Raw genomic sequence first — 13,328 nt, 5'->3', positions numbered from 1 at the left:
TATGGGGAGAAGGCAGGAATGGGGTAATGATTGGGGATGATCAGCCATGATCACATTGAATGGCAGTGCTGGCTCGAAGGGCTGAATTGCCTACTCCTGCACCTATTGTCTAGCATCACAAAAAAAGGCCCGGCTAGCTACATATGAACATAAAGTAGAAAAATTGAAAGAATTGAAGAAAAAACATAAAAACACACAGGATCAGTTGGTACTAAAACAGATTAAGGAAATAAGGGGGGAGAGAGATGAGATCCTCAGGGGAGATATGGAAAAAAGGGCAAGATTTGTAAAGCAGACCTATTATGAAGCAGGTCCAAAGGCAACTAGAATCCTGGCCAGACGCCTGAGTAAACAGCAGGCCTCTAAAACAATTCAGAAAATAAAAGATCTTAAAACCAATCAATTATCACATGAGCCAGATGAGATAGAAAGAATATTTGAAGAGTACTATAAGAAACTCTATTCTAAACCACCATCAGCTGACGAAAGGACAATGAGAAGTTTTCTTAAAACCCCCGTCACACTGTGCGAGCTGACCCACGAGGTGCCCCGAGTTTAAAACAAATTTAACTCGTGGTAATCACGTACAATTAACATAGCAGGAACGTCGGAACTCGTGGACGCAACTTAGCGACTCGTGGTGCTAACGGCAGGTACCCGTGAAACTTGATAACTCTTGAAAAAATTCAAACATGTTTAAAGTTTTCCATGAGTAAAATGTACCCTTGAAGTTAAAAATTGAAACATTTAAACACGTTGTAAGAACGTAGTCGCCCGTGCGTTTACCTTAGTGACTCGTGAGTCTACAACTATCATGATTTCATTTGGACTCTTCTCTGCCTTACAGGATTATTCCAAACATTTGTCACTCTTTGGGTAAAGCAATTATTTTTCTGGGTTTATGTTCTAAATATACTTTCCATTTGTTTCCACTTACAGCCCCCAGGTTAATAAATTATCTGACAATATTTAAGATTGTTTAAGTAATCTGCCTGTTGTAACTGAAATGGTAGTAATGTGTGGCATGGTGTGAATTTCCTCAAAGAATAGGTCAATGGTAGGATGGAATAGACAAGTGCCTGGTGTAATCCCTGTCAGGGCACAGGTTGGTTTACATCACTCAAACAGAAGACTGTCGTTCACTAACCTATGTCGACATTATTATAAACTCTCAACATGTTTCTCGTCTGTTTTCACTACCATATTCAAATGGTGACAGTGAACATTTGTGTCAAATCCATTTTATGTTGATGTTTGAATTAAATATACAGACTTATATACTACTGAAGTGTATGTAGCAAATATTATTAACTCTTTGCAGTCCCCTTAAGGCACATTTAAAAAAAAAGAACTGTGGAGTGATTTTCTTTTGGATTGGGGGTGAGATGAATTGGAAATTAAGCAGTAAACCTGCTATGGGACTTTAAACCGTGTATATAGGAGAACTGATTCCATGTGCGTGAGACCGTGAGGGGGGGGGGGTTTAATTCATAATTATTGTGACGAGCAGAACGGAGGAGAAAACCTCCAAATACGTACAGGTTTGTGGGTTCATTGACTTCTGTAAATTGCCACTTGTGTGTGGGATGCGTAAGTGGGATAAACGAGAAATTGGGTACGGGTGATCGATGGTTGGCGTGGACTCGGTGGGCCAAAGGTCCTGTTCCCATGCTGTAAATTCTAAACAATTACATAATGTGGCAGCAAATCCCTGCGGTAGAGAGCGATCAAGTGGAGTGTTTCAGTTAAAGGGAGGCCTCGCAAATAGAGGAAGAATGTAGGGGGGAAAATACTCTGAGAGGCGAGGGGGTGGCCAATGTCCCTGTGAATCCAAATCATCGCCAACTTTATGTCCTGGCTGTAGACCAGGGATTCTGTCACAATCTCCGTGTGTGTCAAGAATGGCACCCGCTCTGAGAGATTTACATGGTTTGGTTATGGAGGGGGTCATAGAGTGTTACAGCACGGAAAAAGCCCCCTCGGTCCAACTTGTTCATGCCAAGCTAGGTCCTTCCTGGAGGGCTTGGGTTGCAAGAAGAAGGTGAATAGGTTTGAGGTTTTTTTTCTTTGCAGTGCTGAGGGATGACCTCGTCTCACGATTGGCCTCTATCCCTCTAAACCTCTCATACCCACCAGGTTTCTGCTGAGTCTACAGTACAGCAAGGCTTGTGTTCCATTCAATATTTCCGCCACCATCTCCCACTACCATGGTGCTGTTGTCTTGAAACACAAAAGTGCTGAACTAACATCTGTGGAGAAAATGTTTCGGATCGCCACCCTGCATTTGGCTGCTGGGTTAATTTTGATTTTAGACTGCAAAGGATCACTTGTTGTTTCCCAAATGACGTGCAATCTGTATTTATTGCGTCTTTGGAATATCCAAAGTCTCCGCTTTTCCATTTCAGAACATTTATTCGTCAGGCATTAAACAAGGGTCTGAAGAAGGGTCTCGACCCGAAGCGTCGCATGTTCCTTTTCTCCAGAGATGCTGGCTGATCTACCGAGTTACTCCAGTTTCTTGTATCTATCTTCGGTTTAAACCAGTATCTACAGTTCCTTCCTACACATAAAAAATAACGTGGCGGTGGGAGAAGAACCCACTATTTCGGAAATCCCATGAAAGTGTACAGTAATCTTTGCTCCGCAGCAGAACTGGTTGAAGGAAGATTGCCGAAAACATATTACTCAGATAAACACGGGAGGTTGACAACATATTAAAATGTATCCGGTTAAACCAGTTTTTCTTACTGGGCAGCCACTGAATAAATGAGGAAGCAGCTTAAAATGAACTGTCGTTCAAAAGTAAATCGAGATAAGATCATAGGTACACAAAATTGCTGGAGAAACTCAGCGGGTGCAGCAGCATCTATGGAGCAAAGGAAATAGGCGACGTTTCGGGCCGAAACCCTTCTTCAGACTGATGGGGGTGGGGGGGGAGAACTAAGGAAAAAGTGAGGAGGAGGAGCCCGAGGGCGGGGGGATGGGAGGAGACAGCTCGAGGGTTAAGGAAGGGAAGGAGACAGGAAGGGCTAGCAAAACTGGGAGAATTCAACGTTCAACGAGATAAGATCATTATTGATTTAGCTTCACTCAATACAACGCTGCCCGCACTTTTTATGCATTCGCTCTGTTTTGGAGTATTTTATGTGTTAGTACACGGACATTTTTTGTAACTTAATCTAATTACCTTGTTGGTTACACTGACTATATGCAACCTGTCAACATTGTTCTCCCAGCTCTTCAACAAAACCACATCATAACACGTTGCCCTCTTGGACCAAACATCGGCCTCAGCTCACACCAGTCAGCCCGGACCCCGGCATCTGCTCCCGCCGCTGGCCCTCTCCCTCCCTTCTCTCCTTCCCTTCTTCCCTCCCCTTGTCTCCTTCCCTCCCTCCTTCCTCTCTCTTTTCCCTTCTCTCATTCGTTCCCTCTTCTTTCTCTCCTTCCCCCCTCCTTTCTCCTTCCCTCCCACCCTTCTATCCTTCCTCCCTTCTCTCCCTCCCTCCTTTCTCTCCCTTCCTCCCTCCCTCCCTTCTCTCCCTCTCTTATCCCCTTCCCTCCCACACACACATAACACACAGACAACTAACACACACACATCACACACAGACAACTAACACACACAACTAAGTTAGGATGGGGCAAAAGCCCAAAGGGTAGGATGGGGCTGAAGCCCAAAATGTAATGCCTGGACTGTTTTTTCACCAATGGTTATTGGTTTTCCAGGATCTATTTAATTAAATTACTTTTTTTTTCATTTCACAGTAACTAAAACGTGGTATTGTAATTATGTACTTTTCAGAGATGATCTACACATTTTGTTTGTTACTTGTAGGCTTACATGTATGCAATTTTATATTAAAATGTAGCTTAGATCTGTTTGGTCCATTAACTCTCAGGCACTTTTTAAGCGCACATTTTGATAACTTTCCATTCTACCATAGAGATATAAAGTCTATAATAGACTTTAATTATATTTCTATGAATCTACAGACCTTGGCTGGGAACCTGGGGCTCACCAAAATTGTTCCCAATTGGGCCCCGCACCTCTTAAGGCCGGCCCTGATGGCAATGTATACAGTTTCAGAAAATGGCGAGTTTATGAGCTTCCAAGATTTAAAGTCAAAGTATGGTCTCGAAAACAAAAAATTTTTTTTAGATACTTGCAATTAAGAGCACTTTACAAAAGAGATAAGGCCAGAACTAGACGAAACTTCAAAATATGTGATCAAGATGATTTTGGATGCAAACAAACAGAAGGGGTCTCGTGTCATCTCTGCTTTCTACCAAGCTCTAGTGGGAAGTGAGGGAGAATCAACGCTCTACATAAAAACAAAATGGAAGCAGAATTAAAAATTCATATAGCAGAAGAAGAATGGTATCAAATGTGTGAAACACAATGTTCATCCACAAGCTCACTAGTATGGAGAGAATTTTGCTGAAAGAATCTAACTCGCTTTTTTATAACACCCAAAATAAAAAGCAGACAACTTGCTGTACAACAACACTGTTGGAGGCTGTGCGGGAGGGAGTATGGAGGCAGACCACTCGCATATTTTCTGGAACTGTGTAAAGATAAGGCCATACTGGGAAAATGTTAACGTAGCTGTTAAAAATATCTTGGGTTATAAAATCCAAATACCTGCCCTGTGATGTATCTGGGGCACATTAAAGATATTGTAAAGATAGAAGATACTTATTTGATTAAAGTTTTACTTGCAGCAAAAAGGCCATTACCAGGCAGTGGCTTCATGAAAAAAACCCAAAACAGGAACAGTGGCTAGAAATTGTGCAAGACATCTTTACTATGGAGAAACTGACATATTCCTTGAGAGTCAAGGATAATTCATTTGAGAATATCTTGGAAAAATGGTCCGTTTATTTGAGCCATGACACCAACTAGATAAATGCCGAGCTAGATGTGGGAAGATTGTGTTATACAGAACTAGATGGTATGTTTGTGTGAATATTGAAATATCTCCAGATAACTAATCAATGTAACGTTTTTTTAAATTTGGTAAGGTGACTACCCACTGGTACTGCTCTCCAAGTTCGCTGGCTGCAAAGTTACAAATTCAGACATTAAGAAACCTAATGTCTGCTACTCACAGGATGTGATTCAGCAGTTTTCATTCATAAGCACAAAAGTTGGTTACAATCAAAAACTTTTCTGGAACAGAATGTGCCTTTTACATACTTGACATAGTTAAACTATTATTCTGGAGAAGTCACAAGGATGCAGATGCTAGAACCTTGAACAAAATTACAGAGTGCTGGGGTAACGCACTCGGTCAAGCTGCTTCTGTGGAGTTGAAAGAAGGGTCCTGACCCGAAACATTGCCTATCCATTCCCAAAAGGCTACAAGGTGCTGGAGTAACTCAGCAGGTCAGGCAGCTTCTCGAAGAGCATGGATTGCCCTTTAGTGTTGAACATTTCCACTCTGGGGAATAAGGTTCTGACTGTCGACCCCATCTATGCCTCTCTTAATTTTATATACATCTATCAAGGGGGTCTCACCTACTATCAAAATTTTCATCCACGTTTCTATGTCAAGGAATTGCAGATGCTGATTTACAAAAAGACAAAATACAAAATAACTCAGCGGGTCAGCCAGTATCTCTGGAGAAAGGTTCCACCCTAAAACCTCCAGCACTGTTTTGTTTTCCGACACTTTTTTCCCACGTCGGGACTTGATTATTCAATACTTTCCTGAATTTATTTTACCTTTGCTCCCTCAATAAACTGGATGTCATTCAAACCACTGCTATCCGTTTCCTTGGCTCCAACTCTGTCTGACATTCAGTTTTCAAATTCTCACCTTCATTTCCTTGATCTCTCTAATCTTTTCCCACCTTGCAACTGTACAAAATCCCCAACTGTTTCCCTGAATTTTAATTGCTTCTCTTCAGTACCTTTAACTCTGAAAAGGTCGATGAAGCCACACTTTCTAGGACAACTAGGAGTGGGCAACAAATGCCAGCAATGGCCTGGCCTAAACAAAGTAAAATAATGATTTCACCTAGCCTTTAGCTTCACATTCTCTACATAAATCTCTGCCTCTTGGGCGCCCTCCTCTGCTTTAAAATATTGTTTGAAATCTACCAATTAGTTTAGTTCTGTTTATTGTCACATGTACTAAGGTACATCTTTTGATGCGTGCTATCCAGACAGTGAAAAGATTATAATATTACAATTGAGCCGTCCACAGTGTACAGATACATGATAAAGGGAATAATATTTAGTGCAAGATAAAGTCCAGTAAAATCTGATTAAAGATAGTACAAGGGTCTCCAGCAAGGTAGATAGTAGCTCAGGACCACTCTCTAGTTGTTAATAGGATGGTTCAGTTGCCTGTTAACAGCTGGGATGAAACTGTCTCTGAATCAGGAGGTAGGCAAAAAATGCTGGAGAAATTCAGCGGGTGAGGCAGCATCGATGGAGAGAAGGAATTAGCGACGTTTCGGGTTGAGACTCTTCTTCAGACTGATGTGGGGGGGTGCGTGGAAAAAGAAAGGAAGTAGGCGGACACAGTAAGACGTGGGAGAACTAGGAAGGAGAAGGAGGGAGAAAGCAAGGACTATCTAAAATTAGACAAGTCAATGTTCATACCATTGGGGTACAAATTACCCGTGAAATATGAGGTGCTGGTCCTCCAATTTGCGCTGGGCCTCACTCTGGCCATGGAGGAGGCCCAGGATAGAAAGGTCAGAGTGGGAATGGGAGTTGAAAGCTGAGCAACCGGGCAATCAGGAGGTGTGCGTTGCAGGGACAGTTTCTTCCCAGCTGTTATCAGGCAACTGAACAAACCTAAAACAACTAGAGAGCAGTCCTGAGCTACCACCAGTTAGCTCATTGGTGACCCTCAGCGTGTCTTTAATCGGACTTTAACTTGCACTAAACGTTACTCCTTTTATCATGTGTCCGTACATCGTGGATGACAAAAGATAATTGTCTTTTCTCCCACTAATATCCCAATGGCTCAGCAACAAATTTTGTCCAGTCATTAATTTATAAAGTGTTGGGATATTTTACTTTTTTAAGGAGCTAACGTGACTCAACAAGTCGTTTAACACAGCTGCGATTGATAATGACTCTCAAAGCTCAACATGATCAGTCAAGGGTGAAAATATACACCACATATAAAAACATTGAGAAGTTTTTACTCAGAACAATTAATCAGATCTGCTTAAGAAGGAACTGCAGATGCTGGAAAATCGAAGGTACACAAAAAAAGCTGGAGAAAATCAGCGGGTGCAGCAGCATCTATGGAGCGAAGAAATCATATCTGCTTGACCTTTGTTGTGATTTACATCCACGAGATCACTCTAACCAGATAATTTAAATTTTCAACAACAATTCGGGTTCCCATTTGATGTCCACATGGATAGGATCCGAATAGCGTCGGAAGAAGGATCCCAAACAGAAACGTCACCTATCCGTGTTCTCCAGACATGCTGCCCAACCCCCTGAGTTACTCCAGCATTTTGTATCCTTTTGTGTAAACCAACAACTACAATTCCTTGCTTCTACTGCTTCTACATGAATAGGTGATATTTCAGGTCGGGAACTTCGAGCTTTATTATTCAATGGTCAGTCTGATAAAAAAAAACGTGTGCATTCTAGAGCAGATTAAATAACTGGTGCCGATGCTGGCTACCATTAATACAAAGCACCTGCGATGAACAAACCGTTGGTGATTTGGCTTGAAAGTCAGAATTTACACCAGATAATCCATGAAAAATTGTGCTTTCTTGAGCAGGTTAGAGGATGGTCCCAATGCAAACATTCATCGCTACAAAGTAGCAAGATGGAAAAGCCTAATGGCGATTCGGCTTCAAGATCAGAATCAACACCGAACCCTTGACTGATTTATTGCAAAAGCAAAAAGTAGGCGGCAAGAGTGACATCATGGTAGAGTTGCTGCCTCATAGCACCAGAGATATGGTGCTATGAGGCACCGAGCACCTAACTTCGGGTGGCGTCTGTATGGAGTTTGTATGTTCTCCCTGTGACTACAAGGGTTTTCTTCAGGTGCTCCGGTTACCTCCCACATTCCAAAGATGTACAGGGTTGTCGGCTAATTGGATTTGGTAAAATTGTTCCTAGAGTGTAGGATAGAACTAGTGTATGGGTGATCGCTGGTTGGCGAGGGCCAAAGGGCCCGTTTACATGCTGTATCTAAAAACAAAAAGCCTGTTCAAATTATTTTAAGAAACTGCATGGTAGCAAATGTAAGAATTTGTCACAAGTAGAGAAGGTGGATGAACAAATTTAAAGCAAGGGTTAATTTGTTCATCATTAAGGAGCACAGTGAAACAGCATGTTCTAATCATGTTGCAACAAATGTTTTTCCCGATTCATTGGCTCAGATAATTAGCAGACGGCATTGTAATTATGCTGAACAAGTGTTCACGGTGGATAAGACCGGATTATATTGAAAACATATGCCAGAACACACTGATACTGCAAGGGAGGAAAAGACTGCTCCAAGAGATAATAGAGCAAAAGAGAGACTTGGCCCCATTGCCTGGTGGAAATGCTGCGACAGAATAATGCTCTCAACCCAATATTTAGCTTGTTGAATCTCTTCCGGATGGGCCTCCAATGTAATACAGGGCCACTACCAATTTTCCAGCAACTGGTGGTCTGTCACCTCCTTTATTCCGGGCAAAATTACGTGAGTGCACATGTAACCTCCCCCCAGAAGCCCACCTCCACTAAAAAATAGTGGCGCCTATGCTAGGTGAGATGGCCAATCGCAACCTCATCGGAACTTCCGCACCCTGACTTCCGCAACCGGGCTCAGGAACTCTGATCCGTTCCCACAGCCGACTTTGTGGACCAGTATCTCGGCCCTCTGGCGGCCAAGGCGAGCCGTTTAACTCCTCTGAGGCTGTGATCTCTGATGGTCCAGCAAAACAGATAACACGGTAAGGCTCTGGAACCAAAGGTGCTGGAAAATCGGTGGTGGACCTGTATATCCATTACCAAATATGGGCACATTTGCATGTTCATCTATTCAAGGACATTGACAGCACCTCGTCCAGTGAACTGTAAGTCCAATAAGATGACTTGGGTGTTATTAGCCTTTTATTTTAAGGTTGTTTTAAGAAAACTACTAATTGCATAAACACATGGAAAATTACTCATCGCTATGAAGATCTTGGGAGGTTGGGGTTGTGAAAGATTATGCAAATGCAGGTCTGAAGTCCAAGTCTGAAGAAGGGTTTTGAGCTAAATGTTATCTATCATGTTCATAAATCATAGGAGCAGCATTAGGCCATTCGGCCCAGAGTCTACTCCGCCATTCAATCATTCCTGATCTATCTTTCCCTCTCAACTCCTCTCCTGCCTTATTCCCATAACCACTGACATCCTTACTAATCAGGAATCTGTGAATCTGTGCCTTAAAAATACAAAATGACTTGGCCTCCACAGCCATCTGTGGTAATTAATTCCACAGATTCACCATCCCTGAGTAAAGAGATTCCTCCACATCTCCTTTCTAAAGGCCGTCCCACTTGGCAATTTTTTCGGCGACTGCTGGCATCATTGACTGACGTATAAGGTCACCGAATATTTTGCGGCGTGATGCGGCGTGATGACATATTGGCCCGTGGTGTTTTATCAAGTGTCGGCAACATTTTTTTGTCGCCGCTGGATTTTGAAATGTTCAAAATCTTTTGGCCGGTAGTTGCCGAAAAAATTCGCAAAGTGGGACAGGCCCTTAAAGGTACGTCCTTTTATTCTGAGGCTGTGCCCTCTGGTCCTGGATTCTCCCATTAGTGGAAACATCCTCTCCACAGAACTTTCACTACTCTGTCAGTTTCAATGAGGTCCCACCAGATTCTTTTAAACTACAGCAAGTACAGGCTTGGTGCCATCAAATGGTCATCTTAGATTCATGCTATCCGTGCTTTAGATTAGTTTAGTTTAGAGATACAGCGCAGAAACAGGCCCTTTTGTCCACCATGTCCGTGCTGTTCAGCGATCCCTGCACATTAACACCATCCTACACACACTAGGGACAATTTACAATATTACAAGTCAATTAATCTACAAATCTGTATGTCTTTGGATTGTAGGAGGAAACCGGAGCTCTCGGTAAAAACCTACGCAGGTCATGAGGAGAACGTACAAACAACAGTCATATTTAGGATTGAACCCAGGTCTCTGGCGCTGCAAGGCAGCAACTCTACTATTGTGCCACAGTGCCGCCTTTTTATGTCCTCCAGAGATAGTGGCTGACCTGTTGAATTACTCCAGCACTTCAATGTTTCCTCTGCAGTTCTTCTGTCTATATATGAACAAGCTTTGTTTGTAAAATAAGAATATGTGTGTTATGATTGTGTTTATAATTTGTTTGGTTGTTTTGTTGTTTGTCTTTTGCACAAAAGTCCGCGAGCATTGCCACTTTCATTTCACTGCACAACTCGTATGTGTATGTGACAAATAAACTTGACTTGACTTGACTAAAAGAACACCCACATACTACAGTGCCCTCCATAATGTTTGGGCCAAAGACCCATCATTTATTTATTTGCCTCTGTACTCCACAATTTGAGATTTGTAATAGAAAAAAAAATCATATGTGGTTAAAGTGCTCATTGTCAGATTTTAATAAAGGCCATTTTTATACATTTTGATTTCACCATGTAGAAATGACAGCAGCGTATATACATAGTTCTCCCATTTCAGGGCACCATCATGTTTGGGACACAGCAGTGTCATGTAAATGAAAGTAGTCATGTTTAGTATTTTGTTGCATATCCTTTGCATGCAATGACTGCTTGAGGTCTGTGATTTATGGACATCACCAGTTGCTGGGTGTCTTCTCTGGTGATGCTCTGCCAGGCCTGTATTGCAGCCATGTTTAGCTTATGCTTGTTTTGGGGGGTAGTCCCCTTCAGTTTTCCCTTCAGCATATAAAAGACATGCTCAATTGGGTTCAGATCGGGTGATTGACTTGGCCACTCAAGAATTGAATATTGTTTAAATTTAAAAAACTCATTTTGTTGCTTTAGCAGTATGTTTAAGATCATTGTGAGGAAATTATTGGAAATACTGGGCTTGTATTCACTCAAATTTAGAATAGTGAGAGGGGATCTTATAGAAACATATAAAATTATAAAAGGACTGGACAAGCTAGATGCAGGTAAAATGTTTCCGATGTTGGGGGAGTCCAGAACCAGGGGCCACAGTCGAAGAATAAAGGGGAGGACATTTAAAACTGAGATGGTAAAAACTTTTTCACCCAGAGAGTTGTGAATTTGTGGAATTCTCTGCCACTAAAGGCAGTGGAGGCTAATTCACTGGATTAATTTAAAAGAGAGTTAGATAGAGCTCTAGGGGCTGGCGGAATCAAGGGATATGGGGAGAAGGCAGGCATGGGTTATTGATTGCGGAAGATCACAATGAAAGGCGCTGCTGGCTCGCAGGGCTAAATAGCCTCCTCCTGCACCTATTTTCTATGTTTCTATGTTTTTATTGTCTTGCTGTAGAATGAACCGCCGGCCAATGGGTTTTGAGGCATTTGTTTAAACCTGAGCAGATAGGATGTGTCTATACACTTCAGAATTCATTATGCTACTACCATCAGCAGTTGTATCATTAATGAAGTTAAGTGAGCCAGTACCTTCAGCAGCCATACAAGCCCAGGCCATAACACCCCCACCACCGTGTTTCACAGATGAGGTGGTATGCTTTGGATAGTGGCAGTTCCTTCTCTCCGCCATACGTTGCTCTTGCCATCACTCTGATATGTTAATCTTCATCTCATCAGTCCACAACACATTTTTCCATAAATGTGGTTGCTCTTTTAAGTACTTCTTGGCAAACTGTAACCTAGCCATCCTATTTTTACAGCTAACCATTAGTTTGCATCTTGCAGTGTAGCCTCTGTATTTCTATTCATGAAGTCTTTTGCCGACAGCGGTCATTGACAAATCCACACCTGCCTCCTGAAGAGTGTTTCTGATCTGTCGGCAGGTGTTTGGGGATTTTTCTTTATTATAAAGAGAATTATTCTGTCATCAGCTGTGGAGGTCTTCCTTGGCCTGCTAGTCCCTTTGCGACTATTAATCTCTCCAGTGCTCTCTTTCTTCTTAATGTTCCAGACAGTTGATTTTGGTAAGGTTTGACTGGTCTCTAACAGTTTTATTCTTGTTTCTCAGTCTCATAATGGTTTATTTTACTTTCATTGGTACAAGTTTGGTCCTCATGTTGATCAACAGCAATAAAAGTTTCCAAAGGTGATGGAAAGACTGGAGGAAAGACTAGGTGCTGAGAGCTCTCTTATACCTGTATTAAGGAGGCAATTAAACACACCTGAGCAGTTACAAACACCTGTGAAGCCATGTGTCCCAAACATTATGGTGCCCTGAAATGGGGGAGGGGGACGGTGACGACTATGTATAAACACAGCTGTAATTTCTACATGGTGAAACAAAAATATATAAAATACCCTTATAAAAATCTGACAATATGCACTTTAACCACATGTGATTTTTTTCTATTACATATCGCAAATTGTGGAGTACAGAGGCAAATAAATAAATGATGGGTCTTTGTCCCAAACATTGTAGAGGGCACTGTATATTAAACATGCCTCCAACTGGATACAGTCAGATATAAAAATACATTATTATATAATCAGTATAATTATACATAATCAGTCTGCAAGGCACCCAAACAAAGTTTAAGCATTTGAAAATATTAGCTTTAGTTTTTGCCATCAGCAGTCCGAGAGGAATGAAATCAAACTTCCCACCACAATTTACTGACAGTCTTACCCTAAAACGTGTTTGTCAGAGCTGCAAAGAAAATTCGAACAGCAGGATATTCCGTTGTGAATTCATGTTTGGTTATTCGACCGCTCTTCAAACATTGCAGTCTCTTTCCCACTTCCTAAACTCAAATTTTGTGTTTTTTTTAATTATATATGTCATGAACATGTTTATACATGTCAGGTATGCAACTCTTGTTTTACTTTTGTTTTGAAAAATGCGACATTTTTCTTTGAGCGAGATCACATTTCAACGGGGGGGGGGGGGGGGAGTCAGTCTACCACACAACAAAAGGGGGAGGAGTTGCAGTTTGACAGCACAAGGAAGAAGGATCTCCTGTGGCGTTCTGTACTACAACTTGGTGGAACCTGTCTGTTGCTGAAGGTACTCCTCATGTTGACTAGTGGGTGATCGAGAGGGGTAATATGTTGCATGAGGAGGCTAGAGGGGTAAAAGGCGAGGACTAAGGGATCTCCAAAGGATCCCAACCCGAAACATAATTTAACCAGAGTATGATGTTTACATATCTGTTGTGCTGC

The 13,328-nt window shown here is 41.9% G+C and overlaps 1 protein-coding gene across 3 annotated transcripts in view; it reads right to left on the bottom strand.

The window, feature by feature from the left end:
• Positions 1–13,328, bottom strand: part of atp8a2 (ATPase phospholipid transporting 8A2) — a 279,344-nt gene that overhangs the window by 262,876 nt on the left and 3,140 nt on the right. Inside the window, exon 1 of one of the 3 annotated variants that reach the window (XM_055636932.1) lies at positions 12,796–12,981. The exons of the other annotated variants lie outside the window; for them this stretch is intronic. The gene's annotated coding sequence lies outside the window, so the exon portion shown is untranslated. Of the gene's footprint in view, positions 1–12,795; positions 12,982–13,328 lie in introns of those variants that run through there. 3 annotated transcript variants of the gene reach the window in all.

The sequence above is a fragment of the Leucoraja erinacea genome, chromosome 6 (assembly GCF_028641065.1).
Source record: "Leucoraja erinacea ecotype New England chromosome 6, Leri_hhj_1, whole genome shotgun sequence".
In the NCBI taxonomy this organism is placed as follows: Eukaryota; Metazoa; Chordata; class Chondrichthyes; order Rajiformes; family Rajidae; genus Leucoraja; species Leucoraja erinaceus.
The sequence above is the reverse complement of the archived record's forward strand: the minus strand, read 5'-3'. Positions and strand labels throughout refer to the sequence as shown.